The sequence below is a fragment of the Eptatretus burgeri genome, chromosome 2 (assembly GCF_056783735.1).
Source record: "Eptatretus burgeri isolate ZD-2024b chromosome 2, Ebu_testis_v1, whole genome shotgun sequence".
Lineage (NCBI taxonomy): Eukaryota > Metazoa > Chordata > Myxini > Myxiniformes > Myxinidae > Eptatretus > Eptatretus burgeri.
The window spans coordinates 112966777-112988594 of NC_140962.1; the positions used below are offsets into that span (position 1 = coordinate 112966777).

At 43.2% G+C, this 21818-nt stretch overlaps 1 protein-coding gene across 22 annotated transcripts in view; it reads left to right on the plus strand.

Moving 5' to 3' along the window:
- The window catches only part of LOC147032852 (3',5'-cyclic-AMP phosphodiesterase 4C-like), a 638164-nt gene that overhangs the window by 598562 nt on the left and 17784 nt on the right, over positions 1 to 21818 (plus strand). The gene's annotated exons all lie outside the window — the stretch shown is intronic.

Sequence of the window (21818 nt, forward strand, 5' to 3'; positions counted from 1 at the left end):
AGCGTAGAGCTTTTGGCAAACAGAAAATAAAAATATCCATTTCCATTTGGCTCATTTTTGGCATTAATTTTTTTGGGGGGGATTTGAAATTTTAAAGACTGAAATAGCATTGGGAAAGGAAGCCGCTGTTAAGAATGCATTTTTCCTTTACGTCTGTTGTTCTGCATCACTGTTGTATTTGCTGTCGGTATGTTTTACTGAACATTATGGCTTTGGGCATTACCGTAAATGGAATATTTGGCTGATGGATTATTGACTTTTCAAGAGAAAATTGAGGTTGTTGGGGGCGGGGGACACAAACCATAGCAGCTTCCAAGAAAGTGTTTTGCGGCTGATATTATTCTTTTGCAGAACAAAATGCGGATGGTTGTGGGGAGTTTGGGGGGGGGTAGGGTCTACTTCCAAGTCCAGATGGTTGTTCCATGCCTGGACTGAACTATTTTCAAAGACAACTTCTCTACCTGTAGAGATTGTTCTCTCACAGCATTGCTCCTGACATTCGTTTTTATAAGGAGCTCTATTTACAACAATCATGCAAGCTGGCATAAAGGCCAGTGTGAGGCATGTCACACTTTTTTTTCATTGGTATATTTTCCTCAATTATTTCCTTTAATCATTACCTTCACCAGAGGAGAGGGCATTGCATTTTGGCCCGTTTGCTACTTGCAAAATCGAAGATTTTTCAAGTATATTGGTCAGTTGATTTTGTTGTTCTGTTTGTCTGTCTGCCAGTTTGTCGCCTACAGGTCACAATTTTAAACCGATCTTCACGAAACGTCACCATATGGTAGAGTTTGTCATAAGAAAGAAGCCTATTATTTTTGAGGTCAAAAGGTCAACATAGGCCCAAGGTCAACAACTAAGGTGGTATTTCTAAAATCCTCAATTTTCATCCCATTGACTTGAAATTTGAAGAGGATTTGCAAATCAGGTCACTGAATTGAACCACCAATTACTTTTGAGGTCAAATTTGTTTTATGGATTTTGCAATTATCATGCTCTGCATGACGTCGTCTTGTTTGTTTCGTGTACTTGTAAGACCTCTAAAACCTTTCAGACCCTTTACAATCCCAAGACCCATAAGGACCATGAAGACCCCTAAAACGTTTTTGATCCCTAAAACCCTCTAGACCCTTAAATCCCCTGAGACCCCATTAGACCCTTTGATACCCTAAGACTATTTAAGACCACTAAGTTCTTTTCAAATCAGAAGACCCTTTAATACCCCTAAGATCCTTTATAATCCAAACACCCTTTAAGACCCTGATGACTCTTAATAGCCCTTAAGACCCCTAAGACCCTTTAAGACCCTGAAAACCCTTTAAACCCCAAACACCCTTTCAACCCCTAAGACCCTTCAACTCTTAACTGCACTTGGTGGGGCTGGGACCCCACCCCCCCACCCCCTCGACATTTTTTCGCAACTGCTGTGGATTTCAAATTTTCCTCATGACTTTTCCTCTCTTTCTCCATCTCAAGTTTTTGCCTGTTATATGTTTAGAAATGTCAAATTCATGAATAAACATCACTTGCATATTCATAACTTGTGCAAATTGAAACATTCACCCAAAATAATAAGTAAACATGATTTTCAACTTGAGAAACCTAATTATTTGATATTGTGCATTTCCCATGCAATCTCATGTCTCCAATGTCATGAATTGTAGGTTTCTGTGAAAAGTGCATAAAATTAGCATATTACATAACTAATAAGACAAATGTACATATTATAAAAAATATTGTGCCACCACGTTCATTACATGATTATCTATGCATGTACAAATTTTCAAGTTCATCGGACCATCGATGCCGAGATCTGAGGGGGGGGAGGAGCTGGGAACCTCCCCCCACCCCCTCCCCTCAGTAAGGGAAAGCTCAAAATCACCCAGTTCAATTCGGGTTAAGACCCCGAAGACACTTTAAAACCCCAAGGCCTTTTAGACCCCTAAGACACTTAAGATCCTCAGACCCTGTAGAACCCATTGACCCGTAAACCTTTTGGATCCACCCTTAAACCTTTTGGATCCTCTTAGACCCTTTAGAACCCCCAAAGACCCTTAGACTCCTTTCTACCCTTCAGACCTTCACACCTTTCAGACCTTTTAGTACACTGCAGACCTCTTTGACCTTTAGACACTTTTTATGCAGTACCAGTCAAAAGTTTGGACACACCTACTCATTCAAGGGTTTTTCTATATTTTTACTATTTTCTACATTGTAGAATAATAGTGAAGACATCAAAACTTTGAAATAACACATACGGAATTATGTAGTTACCAAAAAAGTGTTAAACAAATCAAAATATATTTTATATTTTAGATTCTTCAAAGTAGCCACCCTTTGCCTTGATGACAGCAATGCACACTCTTGGCATTCTCTCAACCAGATTCATGAGGTAGTCACCTGGAATGCTTTTCCATTAACAGGTGTGCCTTGTTTAAAGTTAATTTGTGGAATTTCTTTCCTTTTTAATGTGTTTGAGCCAATCGGTTGTGTTGTGACAAGCTAGGGTTGGTCTGCAGTAAATAGCCCTATTTGGTAGAAGACCCTTATTTTGTCTGTACTGTAGTAGTCCATATTATGGCAAGAACAACTCAACTAAGCAAAGAGAAATGACAGTCCATCATTACTTTAAGACATGAAGGTCAGTCACTCCAGAAAATTTCAAGAACTTTGAAAGTTTCTTTAAGTGCAGTCGCAAAAACCATCAAGTGCTCTGATGAAACTGGCCCTCATGAGGACTGCCACAGGAAAGGAAGACCAAGAGTTACCTCTACTACAGAGGATAAGTTTTTTAGAGTTACCAGCTTCAGAAATCGCCAATTAACTGCACCTCAGGTTGCAGCCCAAATAAATGTTTAACAGAGTTCAAGTAACAGACACATCTAAACATCAACTGTTCAGAGGGGACTGTGTGAATCAGGCCTTCATGGTCAAATTGCTGCAAAAAAAACACCACTGAAGGAGACCAGTACCCTTTTTAAACATGAGACAAGGGTACCCAGCAGATCATTCAGGGGGAAGATCCAGTCTTGCTCACCAAGTAGAAGTTATCGTGCGTCAAGTAAAATGTCCCAAAATGTGTGAGTGTGCCTTGTTCCATTGCCAGCGTCCTACCTTGCCGTGCACCCACTCGCAAACAGGCTTGAACACCAATCGACGTCACGTCGTCACCTCCAGGAACCAGGGACGCCAATAATCATGTCCGCCAAGAGCAGGTCTCGAGTATAACCAGCATTAACGGTCCGAGCATCACCCGCCGTCAGGAGCCACCAGGAGCCACAACCAACGGACAGCTGTCAGGAGCTGTGAGAAGCTGTAAGGCTGCAAGGCCGTCACCAACTCGACTGTCGCCAGCTCACCAACCGTCTGACTGAAACTGACTGGATCAACTGTCTGACTGGAACTGACTGGAGCAACCGTCTGACTGGAACTGACTGGATCAACCGTCTGACTGGAACTGACTGGATCAACCGTCTGACTGGAACTGACCGGAGCAACCGTCTGACTGGAACTGACCGGAGCAACCGTCTGACTGGAACTGACCGGAGCAACCGTCTGACTGGAACTGACTGGAGCAACCGTCTGACTTGAACTGACTGGAACTGAAAATAGCCGTCACCCAGCTGTCACAAACTCAACTGTCGCCAGCTCACCAACCATCTGACTGGAACTGACGAGCTGAAAATAGCCGTCGCCCAGCTGTCACCAACTGACACAAACTGTCGCAAAACTCTCAGAGCTGTAAGAACCGCAACCAGCTATCGCCAAATGACTGACAAAAACGGTTCATTCGTCCTTTTTATAGGTGGCCCGTCTGGGCGGAGCCTCGAACAGGATTCAGCCAAATCCACCTTGCCGATTGGCGCATCGTTTCACGTGACAAACCGCCCGTCTCGCGATCATTCATGGCCTACGATGTCACTCACGTTTGCGGCGCTGGACGAACGACATGAAGCAACCATTTGCCAGAATTACCGAGTGAAAACGTGAAGCGCTCATAAAATGTCAACAACAACTATCACCTCAATGTTCAGCCTAATATGAAAAAGAGCGAGTTAGCATCCACAGAGCTGCTGAATGGGGTGTCAAACGTCGATGGAAAGAGGTGGGTGAGCCTCCGTTGGGCTAACGACGATCTCACATGCATGAATGCGTCTGATGCGTTGAGAAGGTTCAAGAATAGATTCCCTCTCTTATGGGATGTTTTCTTTTTTCTCTTTACGTCAAAGTTGGAATCCCACCAGACATGGGGATGGGTCTATCCTGGACATGCATTTTTAGGAAGTCCATAACAATACTTTGATTTGTATAACACTTTTTTGGTTACTACATACTTCCATGTGTTATTTCATAGTTTTGATGTCTTCACTATTATTCTACAATGTAGAAAATAGTAAAAATAAAGAAAAACCCTTGAATGAGAAGGTGTGTCCAAACTTTTGACTGGTACTGTACGTTTTTGGACCCTTTAGACCCCCTTCAGCCAATCGGCCCACCCCCTTCAGAACTTAAATTACACCCTTTAAATACCATCAACCTTGTAAGACCCTTCAGATATTTTTGACAATTTTGACTTAAGACCCATTTCGACCTTTTCAGACCATTTGACCTTCACACATTTACAACAAGAAAAAGAGCAATCAGAGATTGTTGACCTTTGTTAGGACTTGTTTTGTGTGGTGTATTTTATGTACTGGTGTGTTAGGTAATTAATGAGAGACATAACTCGAACTGTCACTTTATAACTGCTAGCAGTGATGACCAAGACGTCCCGTTTTGATGCAACCCCACTTTGATTGGACACCTGACCCTGACACATGATGTTTATTATTATTCAATTGAATTCAGAATGGGATTAAAATATATTCAATTCAAATCAGATGGAAGACCAAATAAGTACAGTCCTGCATTGGAGTGATCAGAAAGAGCCCAAACAAGCAAAAAGCAAAGATGAAGTCATCAGGAGGATCCTGAATTTGATGTGGGTTTCAGCTGCTGCTGCTCTACCCTCAAACCCATCCAGGTACAGCCAAGTGAGCCTTATTAAAATTAAAAAAAAAATTAAAAAAAAAATATAATTCTAACTGCCAAACCATGCATCCGATCAGGTTGAAATTTAAAACATGTATTCCGCATCACCACTAGATCACCCACAGACACAGTTGGGCACTAGAAATGGACGGCCATTGGCTCACAAGGAGCTCTTCAAAGGGCAGAGGAGCTCCTTGCAAGCCAACAGCCATCCATTTCTTATGCCCAACTGTGTCTACAGACGTCCTGCAGTTGGGTGACATTTTTAAAGAAGTTGGTGGCAGGATTTGCATTCCAGCCACCATAAAACCCTTCACTCCACAAAACACATAAAAACTGAAAACCCACTCCATGTGAGTATCTCCAGTGCAGCTGCCCTTCACATTGCAGCTCACCAGATGACGGATTGGGGCAAACCTTCGGGACCCCTACTCTTTTGATGATAGGAGGAAAAACATGGGGTAAACTACCCGGGTTGGATTGCAGTAGTGTGTCTCAGGGTGATGCTGAGGTGTCGTCCACCACACGGCGGCGGCCTTGGGTTAACCTGAGGCAGTCCCTTTGGGTGGGTGCCTGTAATGTCCTATCCCTAAGAGAGGATGATCACCTGTCTCTGTTGTCATCTGAGTTCTAGTCTTGGGGATGTCAGTGCATCAACGGGATCTGATAGGGTTGGTTATGAGGCATGTGTTGGTCCACATGGGTCTGGAACTGTGAAGCAGAATAGCACTAAGTTCCTTGACTGCAAGAAGTCATGGACTTTGGGTGGCTATTTCATGGTTTCAGCACTCACAGGCTCATCACAAGACTTGGTATTCTAATGCTAGTAGTGTGGCAAAGGAGATTGACCGTGTGCTCGTGAATGGTCGATGAAGGATAATCCAGAACAGCAGTCTACCGGAGTGCTCAGTTCCTCAATAACCGACCTCAGGCTTGTAGCAACTCTGAAGCTGCAGCTTATATCTTGGAGTATGGTACCATCCCAGTCGAGGCTGGATGCTGGATGTTCGCAAGCTTGAGAATGAGTTTGTGAATGGGCTGAGTGGGGATTTGGGGGGGGGGGTCTGGGTGCTTTGTGGAATATTGAAGAGTTGTGGAGTGCCTTCAAGACCACCACTCTTGAAGTTTGCCTGTGGATGTCTTGGAACTCACAGTAGGGTGAAGAAGAATTTTTTTCTCCTAAGGCCAGGCTTAATGGCAGAGCTGAGCTGTTCAGGGAGATGAGGTGTAAAACTGTATGTGTGCAGAGGGGAGACAAGGAAGCCCATGTGCGAGAAATCTGTGAGGGGGTAGAGCATCAACTGTGGTCAAGTGATTCTCGTTCTGCTTACAGGGGAATTTGCGCATTGCATTCCTCCAAGCCCATCCCTTGGTATACTGCAGTTTGAGATGAAGGTGGTGGGCTCTTCACAGTGGAGTCGGAAGTGAAGGCCTGCTGGGCCATTTACTTTGAGCGGCTGTAACAGGCTGATCAACCAGCTGTTGAGTTGGACATCAGGGGTGTTACAATCCCTGTTGCTGACCCTCCATTCAACTTTGATCCACCTTCGTTTGTGGAAACAGGCTGCGGTGAACTGGTTGAAATGGAAGTTCCTGGGATCTGTGGCATCCATGCTGAACTTCTCAAGGCTGGTGGAAATTCTGTACCCATGTCATTGCATGCAGTTCTGTGCTCCACCTGGAACACAGGCATCATCCCAACTGACTGGGAGAGGGCCTTGTTGTCCCTCTATGGAAAGGGAAGGGTGATCGCCAGAACTGCAACAACTACTGAGGGGTGAGGCTGCTCTTAGTGTCGAGCAAGGTCGATGCTCGGAAAATTATTGATAGGGTTTGTCACCATCTGCTTGAGCACCAGCACCCAGAGTAGTCAGGCTTTACACCAAAGAGTTCAACGATTGACCGTATCCTTGCCCTTCAGGTCCTCACTCAACACAGATGAGAGTTTCAGCAGGAGCTGCTTGCAGCCTATCTTGATCTCTGCAAAGTATTCAATTCAGTGAATCGAGATGCACTCTGGAGGATTCTTGGTCTTCATGGGGTGCCACTAAAACTGATCAATCTGATGTCTGAACTATACTCTGATACTGAGAGTACTGTGAGATGTGGTGGTACCATCTCCGACTTATTTGCAATTGTTACCTTAGTTCATCAGGGGTGTGTACTGGCCCCCACACTTTTCAGCACTTGTATGGACTGGATTCTCGGGAGGATGTCAGAGAGATCAAGCTGCAGTGCATTATTTGGGAATGTCAAGATCTCTGACCTTGATTTCGCAGATGATGCAGTCATCTTTGTGGATACAGGATATCCTTTTGGTGGCCCTCGAGGTGCTGAATGAGGAGTCGGAGCCACTGGGATTATGGGATTCCTGTGTCAAAACGAAGATCCAGGCTTTCAATGACATCTTTGATGCCGCTATCTTGTGTGTACCTGCTTGTGTTGAAGATATTCAGGTCACGGAGAGATTAATTTACATTGGCAGTGATATTCATGTATCTGCTGGCTGTGAGACAGAGGACAATATATGTCTGCGTCGGGCCTGGAGAATCGTGGATTCACTGGATCATGGGAATTGGCGCTGTTGGTACCTGTGCAGGAGGATAAAAGTCTGAGTCTTCAGGTCCTTGGTACTTCCAGTCTTGCTCTATGGGTGCAAGACTTGGACTCTGACCAAGGATCTGAGACGGAGACTTAATTCCTTTGGTACCAGGTGTCTTCGGAGAATCCTTGGCTATCGCTGGTCGGATTTTGTGTCCAACGAGCGGTTGCTGACAGAGACTCGGATGAGATTTGTTACCTGCATAGTCCGTGAGTGTCAGTTGCGGCTGTATGGACATGTGGCTCGTTTTCCTGATGCTGATCCTGCTCACCAGATTCTCTCAGCGAGGGAGTCTCATGAGTGGAGGAGGCCTGTGGGCCAACCACGTGCCTCATGGTTGCAGCAGGTTGACCACCATCTCAAGGAGATGGGGATGGGCCTGGCATCTGCCTGGGGGATGGCCAGACGGAGGCCCCTGGAGTACCGACGGAAAGTGGACCCAGCGACGCGCTGTTCTGGCACATGCTCCCATACCTGACCTGACCTGTGTCAAGTTTCCCCTCGATCTGTCCAGCTATTCTGGTGAAGATTTATTTTATAGGTTTTAGGGTAAATCCAATATGGCTGCCAAACCATGTGACCTATGACATCATGTGTGTGAACCTTTTGTTCCTCATGGATAGGCAGTCATATGTGTAAAGCTTCACCTTGATCTGTTTGGCCATTTGAGAGAAAAAGATTTTTGAAGGTCTTTAAAAAAAAACATTAAAAAAAAATAAATTGCTGCCAAATCATGTGACCGATGATGTGATCAAATGCTTTCTGTGAACCCATTTATCCCTAGATAACCCTCAAACTTTTTCATACTGATCGGATGTAGTGTTCTACATTTGCAATTATGATGTCATAACAAAGGCACCCATCATTAAATTTTTTAAAATCACACTTTTTCCCTATGAGGCGTACTTGCCATGTGCCAAGTTTCAATTTTTTTCCCTTGGTGCAGTTTCAGAGATACAGAGGTCCAAAGTTTTCTGTTTTTCCAACTTGGCTGCCACACCGTGTGACCTACGATGTCATAATTATCAATAAAACATACTTGAGTCGTCGCTCCTATGGTGAATATTTCGTTTCAATCTGACAAGTGGTTATTGGAGAAAAACACTGATGTTCTGTGCGGATAAACAAACGGACCCAAATACAATACCCTCTCCTCAAGCGAGGGTAACCAGACAATTTGGACCTTTAATTTGCAATCGATGACCTTTTAATATAGTACATCCTTCAATTTATTCGCCACACAAAATACACCACACCAAACAAGTCCTGGCGAGGGTCTGCGTACACTGATTGCTCCTTCTTGGTTTCACATATTTTGTTTTGTTTGCAGATTAGCTATGTGATAGCTTAAAACAAAATAGGACAATGTTTTTAAATTTTGCTTGTTTCATAACTGCTTCAAAAGGATTGGAATTTCTTTTTTAATGAGCAGAGGACTGCAGTGTCCAAATGACACTTTCATTCAACAGTTTATAATTACAACAGTTCGCACTATGCATATTGGAGAGATGTGATATGGTGGGGGTAGGGAGTTGGTAAATTTTGCCAATTACTTTTATTGATGTAATATGTAAATGGCTGATTTGGCATTTTCACTGACAAAAGGATCCTCAAATTTGAAAATGGTGGATACTTATTTTTCACCTCCTCTCTTATTTTATTTTATATTTTACACATCGCAGTGTCATGTCTGGAATGACTACTTACAGTACGTGTTCACTTTTTGTTTCAAAGAATATATTCAAATTGCAAAACGTGTTTACGTGATACGTACTTCCTTTTCTGAGAAGTTATTTGATACATGTGCAGAACTCTGTCTGCAACCTTTAGTGGGGAAGTTGGAAATGACAGTGGCTGTTATCGGGGAAATGAAGTGTGCTGATGGCACGACCAGAACGTGGAAGATTCGTCGAGTCCATGTCCCGTGAATCGTGCGCTCGGAGGGCATTGACACACATGAGTCCACATGCTTGATGTCCCTCAAGGTTTTTATTTTATTTAATTCCTGTTCAAGTTCTTAAAACGTATCGTTTCCACTATCATCATATTTGTCGGCAAGCTTTGACAACTTGCAACATTTAAGTCCTTGAGTGGATAATGTAATTGCAAAGTAAACATTCCATATTTCTGTAAGAGTTCCAAGAAATGGTAATATAAAGGCGGGGCTTATACTTCATTAGGGCTTCAAGCATGGCTGAATCCCTATTGAATTTGTTAGTATAATTATTATTACTAGTACGTGCCCGTAAAAAAATAATAATAATAAATAAAAGATATATTCAAACCGCGAGCAACAAACAACAACCACGCAAGCCGTTTCTTCGCTCTCGAGTGCCCGTACGTGCGTGGCCCGGAAGTTCGAATATTATTCGCAGTTACGATTATTCGCAATTTAGTTTTAATACCCAATTAATCAATTAGCACCAACGTATTTTACCTTTTCGCAATGTCGTGGCAAGGAAAAACAAAAAGAGAAGAGAAAAAAAATTTACTTCCTGGTTCGGAATATACCAGCACTCTGATGTAACCGAAATTTATACACCGTCTTATATGAAAACGATCATAACTTGGGGCATTGTGTTTATCTATAAATGCGCATAAGAAATCGAGAAATTATTAGAATACACGAAGTCATCATTATCCGGAAGTCCGTACGTTGTAACCCGTAATGGATCCGGAAGTCCGTACGTTGTAACCCGTAATGGATCCGGAAGTCCGTACGTTGTAATCCGTAATGGCGAACGCGGCTGAGCTTCCCTTCCCCATCGGCCACGCCCACGCAACAACGTGTCTTCTCATTGGTTTGGTAAATAAATGGCCATAACTTGGGAAGCACTTGTCCGATTAATATCAAACCTTGAAAAGGCACATCCTCAGGTCCCCAGCAATATACCTGGCAAGTTTCAATTAGATCGGACCAGGGGTTGTCGAGAAACAGCGGTCACAGACACACACAGAGATTGCTGGAATTATAAATAGATTAAAGACGTTTTATGTCCTACTGACCGATTTTGTGGTGGATCTGGAGGGAAAACTGTTGGATGAAATTCAACGAAACTTAACAATGTAATAACTCTCCACCTGAAGTTTATACTATGAAACATTTGATGACGTAGGTCACGTGGTGTGGCGGCCATATTGGATTTTCTCCTAAACCTAAAAACATTTTCTCCAGAACGGATAACACAACAGCCTCAAACTTTTGCACACATTTGCAATGTTCCATGGGAATGTTAAGTTGTTAATTTGGTCGAAATCGTTACGTAATTTATATGATTAAAATGATGCCGATTCTCCTCATTAAATATGCAAATTAGAGTTGAAAAAATTTAATGACAGATTTAGATAGGACATAAACAGGGGACTCCCAATATGTTTATACTATGTCTGTGTTTGACCCCAGTGAGGCTCCAGAGCCCGCCAAAGTTTAAAATCACCCATTTTTGAAATGTTATAAAATGAAAACGACGCTTGGACGAAATGCAATGAAACTTAACCAAGAAATAAGTCTCCACGTGAAGTTTATACTTTGAAAATTTTGATGACGTAGGTTACGTGGTTTGGCGGCCATATTGGATTTTCTCTAAAACCTAAAAACATCTTGTTCTCCAGAATAGTTAACCCAACGGCCTCAAGCTTTTGCACACATGTCCGATGTTCCATGGGAATGTTAAGTTGTTATTTTGTTCAAAATCGTTATTTAATTTATATGATTTAAAATGATGCCGATTCGTCTCATAAAATATGCCAAATATGCAATGAGAGTTGAAAATATTTAATGACAGATTTAGATAGCTCATAAATAGGGGACTCCAAATATGCTTATACTACGTTTGTATTTGATCCCAGTGAGGCCCCAGAGCCCGCCAAAGTTTAAAATCACCCATTTTTGACATGTCGTAAAATGAAACCTAAAGAAGATAGAGCTATAGTGACTGCAGATTCTGGAAGATCATTTAACGTCCTACAACTTCGCCATTTACATTAATAAGCAAATGTGTAGTTATTGAACTTTTTTTCGCGACTTGAAAATTTGATCAGCCTCGATTTGTCCAATTTGAAATTTCTTTCTTTATCATGTATTGCTATCAGCTTTACAATCCTTCATTGATATAACAATAGGGACACCGTAGCGAGACCCCATTGTAGAGTCGGTGTAAATTGAAGTCATATGATCGGATGCATGGCTTTTGCACGCCTTGAAGCCCGGGATTACTGGTTTTTTTACCAGTTTTAATTGGTGTTGCTTTTGTTCGTTGTACTTATGGCTGTAGCATTCAGTGCAAATTCAGCCCAAAAGCCATTTTGCAAACGAGTGCTGCACATATGGCCATCTAGCTCGAAGGAGAGTGCAAGAGGTTATTTATGTGTGAATTGAACATGATTACCTCATATAAATACAGCTCTTCAGAACTAACCATTGGTTTAGCATCCTGTTTGACCATTGGCTAATTTAGCATTACCTTGAGCACTGCATTATTTTGTGGATCCATAAACGAAGAACTTTTTATTTATTTATTGATCTAACGACTGGTGGCATCTCTCTCAAATGGGTACCAGAACATGGTGGACAGAATTAGTCATGTATGAATCCCAACGCTTATCGATTCTGTGATATATTTCATCCGTGTGTGCCGTTTTCATCTGACAAAATATCTGGAAGATGAGCAGCAATCATTTCCTGCATCAAAAGAGGAAAAAAAGGTGATGGTCAACATTACAAGTAATTAGGAGGGAAAATTTTTAGGCCAATGCACACAGTAGCAAGAGGAAGTTGACACCATTTCCGATAACCTATCAAACAAAGAGCATAAAACATTTCACTGCTTAATGTCAACTGTGCAAAATATTTAGTTCCAAGACGTGCCATGATAAGTTAATGGTATTCTAAGAAGTTTAAGGTAATTGGTAGAAAGCCTTGCAAGATAAAAATGGTATACTTCTAAGTATATCTATAGCTATAACTTCTTGTACTGGGAAAAAGAATCATTAGCTCACATTAAGCTTTTCCATTGGTTTGATTGTGGTTGTAGTTTTTGTTCTGTCTTGCACGTTCCCAAAAACGAACTGGAAAAACAACTCCTTTGCTTGCGTCGATCCAGGAATCCAGTTTGTCAAGTCTGGCCTCTCCCTTTGGCTAAGATATCATCCCTTCACTGTTGCAGGGCCAGGAACCAGGTCGCAATGATGTCGGGTTTAAGGATTTGGAGGGTGAGGAGATGAATGTGATGTGGCTAGGCATTATCTGCACCAACATCATGATGTGTTTTGTTTGTAAACTTGTTCAATAATCATGTATTATTTGACGAGTATCTGTTTGTGTGTTTGATCTCTGCACGACTGAACTGCTAACAGATTGGCTCGTGGTTTTACTCGGAGTGTCTGGGAAGGTTTTCAGTGGTAAAAATTTTTTTTTTATAGTCCTGGGCGGTTTATGGTGGTAGGAGGTGGGGGACCCAAATTATAGAATTATACTTGTGTAAATATGTATGACATAGCACCGCTCCCAATGGGAGCTACAAGTCATACTAAAATACGCTAATTATGGGGAAATTCTAACCCATCCAGAATTCTGGGGGAAATATCCTGTCCGTAAGGACTGGTTCTTTGATAATTCTAATAGTTGTCCTCCTTCTCCAAAGGCAGTTTTTAAGTCATAATTTGTATTTTATGTTCAGGTTGTGTCCACTCTATTAACAACAAAAACCAAAAGGTCATTTCTTCAATCAAGATATCTGGATATTTTGATTATATTCCCCCTCCTCTCCCCCCCCCAACCCCCCATCCCCACATGTCATGGAAGTATCCACATCTCTTGATTGAAGGTCTGACATTGTCATTCTTTCTTTTACTACGGATTTGAAACTTTATTCTTCCATCACAATGGTTCAAACTGCTCAGTGAACAAAATTCAATTGCCACCACATTTATGTTTATGAATACGAGAAACACCCGCTCCTTCTGGGAACATTCGCAAGTCGACTCCACCTCACCCCCTGCCCCCCCTCCCCGTTCACAGAGGAGGGGGTGACCTGATGCTACGGGTATTACCAACACGTAAGCAAAGGAGATTGGGCCAGCCCTGTTTTTCATATGATTTTCAGATACGCGCGTGCGCGCGCGCGCGCGCACACACACACACACACACACACACACACACACACACACACACACACACACACACACACACACACACACACACACACACACACACACACACATATGCACACACACATACATACACACACATACATACAATTATACATACACACACATACATACATTTTTCGTTTGTTTGGTCGATAGTTATCAACTGGTGTTATTTTTTGCTTCCTTCAAGCCCTTCACGTCCCACCATTTTATCTCTCCCCTCCCCTCCTCTCCCCTGTATATATCCTTGATGATCCTCTGTTGGTTGGCAGCCTTCTGCATTTCCAATGGGCCTGATCCAATCTGTGAACATCCCAACACAGATCTCTGAGAATAGTATGTCCCTCCTAAATCTGACATTGACCAACTTTTCATCCAACCTCTGCACTGTGACTCCTCCACCTTAGCTCCTCTGAACATATTCTTGTAAAAAACACAAACCTCATCCGGCAGTTGTTACAGAGCTTTTGCAGCACCGCAGAATCTGATTATTCACTCAGACTAACTGTCAAGAACTGCAAGCTGCCATCTCACAAAAGGATTTGTCTTCCATATTTTCTGAATCAGGCATTGACTCTGTCTGGGAAAGCTTTAATTTAAGACTGCTCTCTCATGCAGACGTTTATATTCCATCTTGTGTTTGCAGCTATCATGTCCATACTCGAGAATATTGTAAACTGAATCCTTTGGTATAACCCAGTGGCAATCAAGGAGCTTGCTTTCTCCTTCAGACTGAGGACAGCCTTGTCATTTTGTGAGGTTCACTAAAAATTGTGTCCATCCTCAGGTGAGCCAGAAAACATCCGGCAAACATTCATGCCAAACTCTCAAACTTATCTAATTGATTGTTGGTGGCACCTCATTAAGTCTGTGTCTGATGTGTGCTTCCTCTCAAATGTTTCCCTTTATGTGAAATGACATCATAGCCGCTTCTCAAGAAAAGGTTTAATGTCTTCAGTCAGTTTTAACTCGAAAGCCTCTGGATTCAAATCATCCCTCTCTATCCCGACCAGAAGTCTTTTTTCTTTTTTCAGTATCCAAGCCTCATCGTGGAGCTGACACACACACACACACACACACACACACACACACACACACACACACACACACACACACACACACACACACACACACACACACACACACACACACACACACACACACACACACACACACACACACACACACCTTGATACACGTGAACATACAGATGGAAACAAGAGACAGGACTGTTAGACGAGAAAACGCAGCACTGTTAGATGAAACAAACTCAGCCACTGAGCTTGGCGGAAGTGCTGTCGCTTTCCAGGGAACTCTGGGTACCAGCCTTTTTCACCACACTCAACGAGGCATTTTCCAAGGAGGAATTTCCTCCTCCCCATGGATGCCAACCTATGGGGATTGTCTGTGCTCTATCCTTTTAAATATTGAGTGTCAAGCAAGGAAACAGCACTTAACATTTTAAAATTTTGAACCGCCAACCTCCCTGACTCAGAACGGCCACTCGAACCATGACACCACCGAGTTTGGTGAAGACAGACTAGGTGGTATAATCTTCAACCTTTACCCAGGGTCTTTTATAGACCCCATTAGCCCTCCTCATCTCGTTACAGACTGCTATTTTCCTCCCCCCCCCTCTATCCCCTCTACATTCATTCTCGTTTTGCATCCACATCTTCTCCCACTGCCTCACTGTCTGCAGGCTGCCTTCTATCGTCTTCTATCTTCTGTGTGTGTATCCAGGTCTGTACCTTGCTCTGCCTTGAACATAGATTTCATATGCAAACCGTTAAGCCAGCAAAATTTGAGTTTGACCAGCAACCGGTTTGCAATGGTCACTGGAAAAGGGAAAATCGAAGGTGGTTTAGAGGAGGTCTATCCAGATATACTGACCAAATACGTTTTCAAGGTAAAGCTTGTGAGATGTATTATGGAATACTGTTCTTCGTGTCAGTCTGCTTTCATGGACAAATCTAATCATGGCTTTATCAACTGAAGGTCGATAAAGGTATTTTCACCACCTTGGGAACTGGGAAGTGAGGTACTTTCAAGCGTTTAGCCCTTCTTCATTCCAAAAAAGGTCTTTCAGTTGATATAATACATTGTGTCAATGTTGCAAGAGATTGGAATGGGTAGTAGTTGTGTTGGTATTTAGGAAAGCAGTGGTCAAGCAATAGGTTGGTGGTTATTAGCACGTCCCTTGCGCAGTGGAATATGGGGTAGGTGTGTGTGTGTGTGTGTGTGTGTGTGTGTGTGTGTGTGTGTGTGTGTGTGTGTGTGTGTGTGTGTGTGTGTGTGTGTGTGTGTGTGTGTGTGTGTGTGTGTGTGTGTATCCAGGCCGTAATTTTTTTTACTATTTGAGGTTTTGTTATCAAATTTTCAACAAAGCTTTACTTTAAGAATATGGAGAAGACAAATTAATAATTTTGTTAAAGTATTATTATTATCATCATCTTCTATATATTAATACTGAAGGGCCAATTTTGTGCTCCTAGCGGTCACGTCACGTTTTTCTCAGTACTGTGACCTCGACTGAAAGAAACTTCGTACCTGTAAGAGTGCATCGCACATTGTGGCAATAGTCAACTTTCAACTCTGAAGCAGAATAAACACTTTTCGTTGAGACGGGGGCAGGGAGTGAAGAGGCGGGGGGGGCAAGGTAAGCAAATTTTTGGGCGGGGGTAAGCAAATTGAAAGCGGGAGATGAGTGGGTGGGGGCTGGGGTGAATTAAGCAGGGTTGAATGTGAGGGGTGGACAGGGGGCGGGGGCCCGGGGGCAAGTGGGGCGGGGAATCAAGAGACCAGTGTGTGTGTGTGCGGGAAGTGAAGAGGCGGAGGTGGGGCCTGGGTAATTAAATTTTTGGGCGGGGGTAAGCAAATTGAAGGTGGGGGGGGGATGGGGCAGGGGCGGGGGATGAGTAGGCGGGGGCAAGCACGCCCTGTCCAGTCCATGTCCCTCGAGTATAGGTGAGCTGGTGATGATGGTTGAATGAAAGGAATCCGTCTTCTGTGACGGGGTTTCGGCTAGTCTATACATTAATACTGAAGGACCAATCTTGTGCTTCTCCTAGCGGTCGCGTCACGTTTTTCTCGGTACTGTGACCTGGACTGAAAGAAACTTCCTACCTGTAAGAGTGCATCGCACATCGTGGCAATAGTCAACTTTCAACTCTGAAGCAGAATAAACACTTTTCGTTTTACATTCGCTTACATGGCGACGTGTGACGTCACCACTGAGAGGCGTTAGGACGTCATGACATCATCGGTCATTCGCTGACATCATTACGTATGTCGTCAACAGACCGTCACCGCTGAGAGGTCAGGCCCCCCTAACAAACGGACGCCAACGTTGTCAAACGGAAAGAAAACCCATCATTCTTGTTACAAAAACAGCTAAAATTAATGACAAAGGGGCCGAAATTGAAACCAACACAGTAATTATGGTCTCAATAGCAGATATAATGGAAACCAACATGTTTATTCTACACGCAAGAACGGTCGTGACGGAAACAAGAACGGTCAATCCCGAAATAGAACGGTGGGGAATGGAAGCAACATCGGTTATTTCCGTCGCGAAATGGCGGAGACCGAAGCGAAAGCGATTAATTCCGGTTACCAGAACGTGGAAAACATGGCGGCTTGAAAAGTTCTTGAAGTTATGGTAAGTTAACTTTAACGTAGTCTGCCTTGAATATATCATGTCTGTTAATGAAAACCTGTTTGTGGTACGGGATATTATACAAGCAGCGATCAATGCGCCCTCTTGACTTAATGTGTGGCTGACATTTCGTGAAATTCGTGCCCCCATGCTGCAGCGATCAGTGACGATTGATCGTCTATTTGCAAGAGGTAAAATTTGATAGTAATAATAAATTGCAAATTCCAACAAAATAACAAAGTTAATATGAAGTAAAAACTGTAAAAAGATCCCATACACGATCCCTTATGTTGAACTGGGCATACTCAACTCGCGATCCTTCACTCGGGGGCTCGAAATACAGGCAAACCAAACATTATCATCACAACAAAATTCGGTTTAATAAATTGTTAAAACTACATCAGGTACAACCCACTATATATTATCTATATTACATTTATGTTCGAGGAACAAGCACTAAAAATTTACATACCGTAACAGGTCGTTCTACTTTATCCGCCATCTTGCTCGCACTCCAGTAACCGGAATGAACCGCTTTTGTTTCGCTCTCGGACGTTTCGCGACGGAAATAACCAATCTTGCTTCCGTTCCCCACCAATTTATTTCGGGATTGTCCGTTCTTGTTTCCGTCACGACCGTTCTTGTGTGTAGAATAAACGTGTTGGTTTCCATTATATATGCTATTGCGACCGTAATTACTGTGTTGGTTTCAATTTCGGCCGCTTTTTCATCAATTTTAGCTGTTTTTGGAACAAGAATGACGGGTTTTCATCCCGTCTGACAACGTTGGCGTCCGTTTGTTAGGGGGGCCTGGAGGTCAGGCATGCAAATTAACGGCCGCCAGGTCGCCAATGGTGCCTAACTTTTGTGCTGGGCGGGTGCAGAATACTGCCTTCCCTGCCCGGCTGGCGAATCACCGGTGATTCCTGTTATTTTGTACAATTTGTACTAGCTTCTCTACTAGTTTTCTCAACTTGAACTACTGTTCGCAAAAAATCCGTAGAAATCACCGGTAATTGTGCGGCGGCCATTTTGTCTGTTTTCATCTCGTTCCAAATCCCGCGAGATTGCACGAGATTTGACGGTTTGGCGCGGTTCGGGCACATTTTCTCATGCCCAGGTTGCAGTGTTGGGCACAAAAGCAATAATCCGATAACAGATAATTATCGAAGTTAACTTTTTTAATCTTACTATTATCGGAAGTTAACTTCTATTTGTCGTTATCGGACCAGTTAACTTCCGATAACTCGGATTTTTAGTCTGATAATGTCCGTTAATTTTTTGTCCGATTACATTTTAATCGTTTCCGGGTTGCATTTCGCCAAACTAATTATCAATGTGGAGAAAAATGTACATGATTATAGATTACTTGTTTCACAAGATAATGCTGAATCAGGCCGCCTCGTGAAGAAAATGGAAGAAGAAGAAAATGGAAGAAGAAGAAAATGGAAGAAGAAGAAAATGGAAGAAGAAAATGGAGGAAGAAGAAGAAGAAGAAGAAGAAGAAGAAGAAGAAGAAGAAGAAGAAGAAGCCTTGCATTGGCGACTTCCTCAGCCATGCGGCTGCTCGGCTCTGCAGGTTCTGGGTTCGGTCAAGGTTGGGAAACGTACAGATCGGTTAATTCAAACACAAGGACGGTCTAACCTTTGGCAGAGCGACGGACAATCGGACATGAGTGTTGAGGCGTGGAGATACCGTCGCATCATGTTTGTAACTGTTCTCGGTGTGTTTGAATTAACGGTGCCTTCCTGTTTGTGTGCGCAGCGTCCCCGGACCTGTTCCCGTTGCTCTTTCGGTAAGAAATGGACATTAATTTGTTTGTTGGATTCACATTGTGTCCTTGATCTGTCCCGTTAACCTCCCAGTGCATGTTGGACTCCGTCCGGTTAAACGTGGTGTGTGTGTGTGTGTGTGTGTGTGTGTGTGTGTGTGTGTGTGTGTGTGTGTGTGTGTGTGTGTGTGTGTGTGTGTGTGTGTGTGAGTGACACGACTCATAGACTCGAAAAAGACGCAAAATGCTTATTTTATTTTTGGGTTTAACATAAATAAGCCTTTTCTATGGGTTTTGAAGGTTTTTCCTTGTTTTTTTGAATCCTTGTTAAAAAAAGTCGTTATCGTTTTCGGATTATCGTTAACTTCCGATAACTTTGTATTATAATTACAGGATTATCGTTATCGGACTTAAAAATTGGGGTGATCGGATTATCGTTATCGAAGTTAACTTTTTGGTTATCGGTGCCCAACACTATGCCCAGGTTGGTTAAATGAGTGAATTTGGGTGAATGAGTGAGTTTGATGGGTGAGGTTAGGTGGATGAGTGAGTTTATATGTGATGTTGGGTGGACGAGTAGTACCCCCACCATTGTCCATCACCCACAACCCCCCCCCCCATCGTCCATCAGCCACTACCACCCTATCACCCACAAAAATCCCCCCCCCCAGCACTACTCACAACCCCTCCTGCCCCCATCACCCACACAAAAAGGTCCCCCCTTCACCCACAACCTCCTCCTCCCTTCATCATCCCCCCACCCCCACCCCACTCATCAAACTCATTCATCCATCCATCCAACTCACTCATCCACCCAACCTCCATCAAACTCACTCATTCTGCAAACCTCCTCCGTTAAACTCATTCATCCAACCAACCTCACTTATCAAGCTCACTCATCCAACCAGCCTCACTCATCAAACTCACTCATGTGAGTATATTAAAAGTGTTTGATATCAAATTTGTGACTTTTGTCTGTATTTTATCAGGCCGGTAGAAATTCTGCTGGGCCGGTAACTTTTTCAAGTCACCGGCCCTGCTGGCCGGTGGATAAAAATGTTAATTTGCACCCCTGGAGGTGTAATTCCACTCCTCAAAAATAGCGTCTGCAATGTAAAACCCTCTTCTGCACGTGCTGACTACCTCAGAATGTGAATTTGACACAAAAAATGTAACAAGAAACTTTGTATCTATATATTAATACGGAAGGACAAATTTTGTGCTCCTCCAAGTGATCGTGTCACGTTTTTCTCGGTACTGTGACCTGAGAAGTTTTGACACGGTGTTTGTACGTCAAAGTAGACACGTGCACAAATCAGGGGACTTCTTCACAAGGAGTAGTGCACACCAAAAATGTCGTGTACAAGGACGTTTTGTAGACCTCATCAGGTAAGGCCATGGAGTACATCGACTGGGATCCGGCTCTTACAAGAGTCACCACTGGTTGTCATATTGGGTTCATGGAACGGAATCCGTCTGTGACGGGATTTTGGTTAGTTATCATTATTCTTCGATCCTTTTTTGACCTTTTTTTGGGGGGGGGGGCTTTTTTTAAAAAAACTTTTTGTTTTTTTCTCAGCAACCACAAGTCTGACTGACAGAAATTTTTTGAGTACAAAAGTTTAGAGTACAAAGCGGAGGCGGATGGGCTTTGCATTCTCAATTGCTTTCTAGCTGTCTTTGTTACTAGCAGGAGCTACCAGGGGCAGAGGGGGGCACAGGGTTAGGCGGAATATGTGGCCCTGCCCGGCTGGGTGAGCTTTTCCCGTCGGTGGTTTTGGGACGTATTGAACATTGGAAAGCTTTGGAGTTATTGGCTTCATGGTGGTTACCTTTTGCCTGCAGGCCGGCGTCAGCACTACTTGACCCCACGTCCCAAAATACATGATGTTGTGACCTTTGGTGGCCTCAAAATAGGTGTCAAGGCCAACATCTGGTAGCTTTAAACCTGGCCCAGATTCTGTAGTCCCTACTCCCAAAATTTGGGGCAGCTTGGTGCTAAGGTTTGACCGTGAAAGAATACCGTACAAATGCACGAACAAACACACAAACACATGGAAATATATATGAAGCTTCGCTGGCTGGGAGTGTTGATCTGACGGTAATTTTGAAGATGAAGGCAACCTTTACTTCTTTCCCCCTTATTTTTTTAATTTTCTAAGCAGGCTGTCTGCTTCGCACAATTCTCTGTTCCTTTTGTGTGTTTCCTATGAGTTTCCAATCCTCAAAATAAAATAAAATTTACATATCAAGCCTTTTGATTTGGATTTCCAGTTTCACTGCTGCTATGGACAACATTATGTCATGTTCACTTCTCTTTTTAAAAGCCTGCCTCAATGTTGCATAAACATTGGAACATTACAAAGTATGATTGCTCTTGGAAGTTGGGCGTAAGCCACTGTGCAACAGTTTCTTGGTAATTCAGCATTCGGCGTAGCAAAGGTTGGTGTGGAATTTGTAGTGCCTGGAATCGCTCTTGCCAAATTCCCTGGCAAGGCTCCACATCTCACTATGTAAGCTCCAAGCCAGTCTTTGCGAGTTTCCCGTCCATCCACACATTGGTCTGGTTTACCCCCTTTCATGACGTCGCTTGCTTCCGTCA